Genomic DNA, 8,161 nt, shown 5'->3' with positions numbered 1-8,161 from the left:
CTTATCCAGCTAATGGAAAAATACTTCATCACTTCCGGACTCCGACCCCTGGCTGCCCAGGTACAAGCGAACTGCTTAGTCTGCCAAAAGAATAACCCCCGACCGGGACATCCTGTGCCACCAGCTGCCCTAGAACCCACTCCGGGCCCCGGACAAGTGTGGCAAATAGACTTTACTGAGTTTCCCCGGACTCAAGAGTTCAAATATCTCCTTGTTATAGTGGATCGGTTCAGCGGATGGCCAAAAGCCTTCCCATGCCGTAACTGCACTGCCAGGACAGTGGCCCTCAAGTTTGTTAAGGAGCTCATTCCTCGCTTTGGACTCCCCCTGTGGATGGAATCTGACAATGGGACACACTTCACGTCAAAAATCATCCAAAGCATCTCACATGCCTTACAGATCCCCTGGAAACTCCATACGCCCTGGAGACCGCAAGGCAGTGGTGTAGTGGAGCGTACCAATCAGACCCTTAAACGGCATCTCTCAAAAGTGTGCCAAGAAGCCTCACTGCAATGGCCTGATGCTTTGCCCCTCGTCCTACTCCGTATCCGCGTTCTCCCAAAGGGTAGATTAGGGCGTAGTCCCTTTGAAATTATGTTTGGAAGGGCATGGCCCATGAATGGCACCCCGGTTCTGTCAGGGGAATGGGAGTTGGGTAATGTTTTTTTGTCACAGTATATGTGTTCCCTGTCTGCTGTTCTCTTGTCTCTTCACAGGTATACCAAGGATTCCCAGCCTCTCCCCTTGGACTCTCCCGTTCACTCCTTACAGCCCGGTGACTCTGTGCTTGTTCGCACCTGGAAAGACGAGCCTCTCCAGGAAAAGTGGAAAGGACCCTATACCGTCCTGCTGATCTCCCATACAGCGGCAAAGATCGAGGGACACAAGAACTGGATCCATCACTCTCGTCTGAAGGCAGTACCTGCCCCCTCGTCAGCAGAACAGTGGACCGTCCAACCTGCTGACTCCTCATCTAGTGACGATCTCGGGCTAAAGCTACTGTTTAAAAGACACAAATAGCGGGCTGGGGTTTGTCGTCCTGGCTTGGTGGTTTATTTAGCCTGCTATTGAAATTTCTCTTTCCTGTACTGCTTGTATTACTGGTATTATGCTGTGCGGTATCATGTGTCAGGGCCCTTTTGCAAAAGTTAATAAGTCATTCTCTTCAGGGCTATCACAAAGTGCTTATGCAAAGTCATATTGTAAAGAAATAAGTAGCCCAAGTGAGAAAACTCAGAGCCAAGGCTGTTGAGTGTTCTCAAAGGGGGGAGTTGTTGGGAACACTGGGGCATGGCCACTAGGTAACTCGAGGGGATGGAAGACCACAAGTGTCGATGAAGCCCCCTCGCACTAGGCCCCTGTGTCCTTGCCCCTCCCACTCCTGCCTGGAGGCACTCGCAGCAGCTCTGTGTGCTAGGCCCAAGTGTCCTTGGCCCCCCCGCCTGGAGGCACACACAGCAGTTATGCTGAGAATCTGCAACAGTATGTTGCAGAGTCAGACTGCCTGAAACTAAGCAAGGCCAAACAGGGGAGATATGGAAGAACAATGCTGAATAAAGCAGCTTTATGTATAGTTTAACAAATGATACAGAGAATCAGGGAACTAGCTGGGAACTGGATTGGCTGGCTATATGGATACTTGGAGCAGCTTGCTATTGGATAAGTATGCTGGGAAAAAGGATGTATAAAAGCCTGTGTAACTTCCTGCTCTGTTGTGCAGGATTTGAGATTTTATTCTCCCTGTACCTTTTTGCAGCTGCAAATAAACTTTTCTGCTTCTCCACCCCGTTGTGATTATTGGGTGTAGCACACCGGGTAACGAACCACTCAAGCTGTTGTTCAGCCTCTCGGCACTGGGTGCTGGCAACACCACCACATTGACTTCTTATTGTTCTAAAGGCTAGCATTCTTTGCATTCACGGTTCCAGTTAAATAGATTGTTTCCCTTTGCCCATCTGCTTAACAACACAACAAGAAACCAATTCACATTTAATAATCCCCCTTTAACACAAAACCTCAAATGCCTATTGCTAATTCCACATACAATTTTGAATGCAACAATTGTTTTAATCTGTTGAGCAGGGATACATGCAGAAATTTATAATGATTTTTAAACTGCTTCTGTGGCTTGCCAACTTGGATTTTATTATTCCTGTAACACTATTGGTTTTGCGTCTTCACTATTTTTAATAAAATATTTTAACAGTACATGATGTCATGACCTCAAAATATATGAGGCCAGATTTTCAAAGAGCCAGAAGTGGAGACCCATGCAGAAAAACAGGCACTCAATTTTGTGCCTAATTTACAGTTCACTTAGGATGACTCTGCATTTTGAAAATCAGGTTTTGTGCCTACCAATAGACCCATAACTAATTCACTGTCACAGGCTGGCAGTCTCTTGAAGGCAAGCCAGGCTCAGACTTGCTTGTGTCCAAACAGTTATTCCCCAGATGAGTGTGATAGAGACTTAATTATAATGACTGACCTCAGCTGCAAGGAAATCAGGGAAAGGACTACTTAAACAGAGCTGTGCTCCTTCTTTAGGGAAATGAGACCCAGAAGAGAGGAGTACTGGAGTGTTTGCTCTCTGGAAAGGGCCTGGGGTAGTTAGGTTAGAAGAGACTTTGGGGAGCAGGCCAGGCTTGGGGGAAGGGAGACATCAGAGGGAAACCTGCTGGGAAGAATCACCATAAAACAAACTGTAGAGGCAAAGAGCAGAAAACTTCAATATAGCCTAATGGGGGCAGAAGGATTATTAGGCTAAATATTTATTTGGATTTACAATTGGACCTTTGTCACCCCAGAAGGGGACTGAACATTTAAGTGACCTGCCCATAGGGCCAGGTCATGGAAGACCCAGATAAACAGGACAGTGGGGAGTAAGGAAGTGGTGATCAGGAGGTGCTTGTGTTGAGGACCACTACACTGTGCCCAGGCACAAGAGGTCACCCTCTATGTAAAGGTGGGCTATAACATTCATATATGCAATTGTAGTGGCTGATACTGCAGATTAAATATATAATTGCCTATCTTTTTTTGTACATAAAGCTAGGCATCTAGTCTCTGAAATCTGCCCCACAATATAAAGTTACAGGAAATAATCTCATACCCTCATGCACAAATTCTTGCAAAAGAATTTCAAATACATTAATGTAGTAATGTCTTGAAGAGTATTCACATTTGCTATTTGGCCTGAAAACCAAATCTCTACTTAGTGCTAAATGGTTATACAAGCTGTGCATTTGTAGAAAGTCCATGCTATGGGTCTGCAATCCCAGTATGCTGTACTGTGAAGGAGCTACAGCCTAGGGAAAATGCATGGTAACTCTCTAGAAATCTGGCCCCAAGGGTGGAATTTATGCATAGTTAGTAATTTAGGGGCAAATCCTAGCTCTGCTTCTTCAACAGTGCAGATCTCAGCCAGATTCCATTACAGACCCCAGTAAACTGTACAATTTGGCCTTACAGAGCCCTCAGACTTTACTCTAATGGAGTTCTCAGCCCTGCCCCATAGGTGGAGCCTGTGATTCTATCCATAGATCCTTAGAGATGACATCCAAACACCTCTCAGGTGTTGCAAAGGGCTGTAATCAAGCTGCAGGTGCCTAGCAGAAAATTCCCCTATCAAAGAGGAAGTGTATGGTGGCTCATCTGCACAATCCAGCCTCTGTGCCCTCCATCTCCCCAGGTATAGAGTGGCATGCTGCGGGAGGAAGTATGACAGCGCAGAACTCTACCAAAGTCCTCCAGTGGTGCGGATACATTAAGGACCAGGTTGCACTAGGCCTGAAGATGGTCCAAGACCAAGACACTTGAAGCTTTAATCTTATGATTTATATGAATACAGGAACCATTTTTTAAACTCTTGGTACAGCTAAGTGGCTGGCTGACATGGCTCTAAGAAATATGTATTCCTCATCAAACGTGGGGGGTAGCTGCAGACTGAACTGATTCCTAGCACAAGTTAAGAAGAGGCACATGGTTGCTCTAACTCAGTGTTTCTCAATGACTGGTCCCTGGACTGGTGTCAGTCCCTGAGATCTCCCTGCCATAGCTTAGGAAGGCAGCAAGCTGGTCCCACATATCTAAAAGGTTGAGAAACAGTGCTCTAACTCACACAAATTAGAACAGTCCCATAGAGACCGTTCTACCAGTCCAGGAAAGACTGAGTGCCTCATATTTTGGTTCTATTCCAGAGACAACCTACAATGAAGGGAGAGCTATACTGGCTTTATTCAGCTAAGGGTTCTCTACTCTGATATAATCCTCAGATGCCTGATTAAAGCAGCTAAAGATCCTCTTTGAGCTGCTGGAATGGTGCAAAGAGGACTTACTCAGGGCCAGGATCTGTCCCATTCAGGTTTCTAAGTTAAAACTATTCTTGGCCACCATTTTGGAAACCCTTATGTGGCAGAACATGTAGGGACTGTTTGTTCCCCACAATTTTGGAGTACTGGTAGGGTAAACTTTGCTATTTTACCAATTTCATATTAGAACAAAATGTGTGATTAAAAAGTAAAGTTTTCCATGAGAATGTGCAATAGCTAAGGGAGCAAATTCTGCTTTTAGTTATATCCTCCTGTTGGATACTGTCTTCTAACTGCCTCTATTACCTTTCACCATGTAAATTATACTCTTTTTGCACACCCACTTTGTGCCATATAAGTTGCAGCTTTCCATATCCTCTCACCTACACCCAGTTACACCCATCATCTGGTGAATTTACACCTGTGTGAAAATTACATTAATAGATGAATCACAGCTGAACTTGGCCCATAGACCACCATTGAAGTAGATCCAGTTTATACCAATTCTGAATCTGCTCCCTATTTTCAGATTAGGAACAGTGTTAACATGGTTAAGAAAAATAATTACTTGTGACCTGGTGGTACGTAATGGTCCTGTCTCATTCCAAAAGTAAAAAGCTGTGTACCAGTTTTACGCATTTAGAGACCGGCTATGGATTCTGAGATAAAAACAGGTGTAGAGTAAAGTCTGGCTACTGCCAGGACAAGCAGGAGGGATTTATTCTTGAATTCACATATTCTGGTACATTTCAGGTTAATGTCTGATTTAGTATTTTAGAGACTAGAGCTGTATGTCCTTCAGGGTTTTAGCTCAGGTGGCACAGCACATATTATTGAATTACATTTTCAAGGCTAAACGAATAATATAGGTGTAAATTCAGGCCTGATGCATTTATATTGGTTGAATAATTTGGTTTGTTACTGGTACTGTATGTGATGTTCCCTTCCATTGGTCTTTTCACTTTTGTATTCCTAAACACGAATTCCATGAAAAGTGAAGAACACTTTCCATCCTATTGATATTGCTTTAAAACCAGAAATCAGACATACAGTGTAATTACTTCTCGGTAGCAATAGTGTGAAACAATTTAGGAAACCTATCTAAGCCTAAATGTAACCATGCAAAAAGATGGAGCTTCTGGAGTTGCTGTAATATGTTGGAGGAAGCTTTTGAAAACCAGCTATTTCAAGGAGACAATAGAGACACAACAAAATGTGCAATGACAAAGGTTTAACTAAGAGAAATGCAACATACTAGAAATGTCTCAAGGAATTTCTCAAGAGGCTGAAGAGTTACACCAGAGATGTTATGGTTGCATCAACAGTGATTCTGCACTTGTGTCTGTGTGGGCAAGAAAGGTACTTGGCTACATTTCCCAGTTTAAAAGTAAAAGATGATTTTTCTAACCTCCAGCCATAAAAATTCACCCTCCTATTTGGACATCAGTCTAGGTTCTTTCTCATTTTGCATAATCATCAGCGTTATGATCTCCCATTGCAAAAGAACAAATATATTTCACTGTCTGGATCACTTTTAGAGTAGTTAAAGGAAACAAAGAAAGAACGGGTACAAAGTCTCCACTGTTGCCATCTTCAATTAATTCAGTGAGACTAGCAGATAAGGACCCACCATTGAAGAACTACTTTATTCTAATGAAGATGCTGAAATAGTAACTTCACTAACAATTCTGGGGATGATATTTGAGCCAGAATAGACTCCTGCTTGCTTTCCCAGTAGAGCTGTGTAGGCTCTACTGGTCTAATAAGAGTAAAAATAAGCAGACAAGAAACTATTGAGTAAGAAAGTGCCATTTTGAAGTCACTTTTCTGACCATAACAGCAGTTTAAATATATTCTTAAAAAACCATACTGTTCCATAGAAGTCATTTATAAAATAGAGAGTAAATGGGTAGGAGGAGGGATTTGCAAAATAGCTGAGAGATTTAGGAGAACTAGTCACATTTTGGGCTAATGAGATTTGTACTCCTAACTCCAGTGCCTTTGAAAATCCCACTTTAGATCTCTTCATCTTCTGGAAACAACCTGACATCCTGTGGCGTGCATAAATTGACTGGCTTCTCAATATTGGATTGTATCTCCCCTTTCTAATGTAAAAAAGGTGGGAGAAGAAGCCTTTGTGGTGCTCTTCCCCTCTTTGCTGCAGTTTATGGAGGGTGCACTGCTGGAGAAGGGTCTGCACTGAGGAAGGCAGTGGGCTGGGGCAGGAGAATGTGTGCCAGATACAATATATGTTATTCCCTCCCCCACCCTCCCGTGGACCTTACATAGTGAAAAAATACAATCTAAGGCAGCGTTATCAAAAGCAGCTCTTCCCACTGGAGTCCCTAATAGTGAACCGCACATTACCAAGTACAGGAGAGGACCAACTGGTAGTCAGAGAGAGGTCCTGGGCCTCTGCACTAAGAATGGATGCTGGCATCATGTTGTAGATTCCAGGGGATCCTCCATGTTGGAAGGGAAGACCTTGAAACGCTCCATAGATGGAACAATTCTCATGGAGATTTCCTCTCACTTAGCCCAACCTTTGGCTTTTGTCATAGGAGAGGGGAGATCTTCCTCATTGTCATTAAACAGCTTATAGTTCCTTCAGTGTGGACCTAGGGATATTTATGATTATGACACACGCAGTCTCTGCCAACTAATTAGATTGTTGGATGAATGACTTTATTTGATGGATAAAAGTTAAAAAACCCAACTTATGGTAGTTAGGAACGAGTTTATTCTTAAATATCCAATATACTTTGAAAAAAAAACTTCTGGGCTAGATCCTCACCTGATGTAAATCAGTGTAGCTCCATTGACTTAAAAGGTCCAGTGCATTTTACATGAACTGAGATTCTGCCCCTCCACTTATAAGGTTGAAAATGTATCTGATTGGCTGAGACACACAGTGTCTGTCAATCAGATTATGGGAATTCATTCATAAAGGTGCAATGAGTAAATTACTTTCTTGCATCAACATCCATGATCTGGAATAATTAAATCCACATCATTCGTTTGGGATATCAGCCTTTGTATTGGAATATTGTTGCAAGATCAGATTCTTCCTGCTTTGAATATCTTCGCTTTGCCATGGCATTTATGGAGCAGCAGAAGGCCATTATTTAAAGACGACGGACTCTTTCAATTTTACTAGGATTTTAAAAATCTGAACACAGTTTTCTGTGATTTTGATTTTGAGTGCAATAATATTAGGGGTGATGGAAGCTCATCAGTTTTGACCTGTCTTGCTTTTTCTGATAGGATTTGTTCTTAAACTATTGGAACATTTTGCACTAATCAGGCTTCCTAATAGCTGCTTTCTTGTGCTTTCAAAAGGATAATTTCTGGATGAAAAATGTCCATTGAGATCTATGAAACCGGTAGCAAATTTGCTAACACAAATATGAATAGCATCCTTTTTGTACTTCTTTGTAAACATTTATTGATGATTTTATTTCCTATCACTGCTTAGAGTATTTGAAGAATTTGCTTATAATCCTTCATCTCATATTCCCTACCTTTGTACTACTGAAGTAATGTACTACTATACAAAGCCAAGCATTCATCCCTGGGAGTTTTTCACATGGTTTGATCTTGCTGAAGTTCTTCTACAAGGTATTTACATTAAGTTTTATAAAAAGATTTAAGCTAGCTTCTTCAATATCCTCTTGACTCAGGCAGTTTAAAACTAGCTTTTTAGAATCAGCAAGTTTATTTTGGTAAGAAACGAGCCAAGAAGTATAGTTTATGGTTCTTTGACAAGCATAATAATCCCTTATAGCATTATTTCTATCTATGTATGCACAGAGCTACTGATGATTGAGTGAAAATAGGATTAAGTGGGATTT

The sequence above is a fragment of the Lepidochelys kempii genome, chromosome 8 (genome assembly GCF_965140265.1).
Source record: "Lepidochelys kempii isolate rLepKem1 chromosome 8, rLepKem1.hap2, whole genome shotgun sequence".
Classification (NCBI taxonomy): domain Eukaryota; kingdom Metazoa; phylum Chordata; order Testudines; family Cheloniidae; genus Lepidochelys; species Lepidochelys kempii.
The sequence above is the reverse complement of the archived record's forward strand: the minus strand, read 5'-3'. Positions refer to the sequence as shown.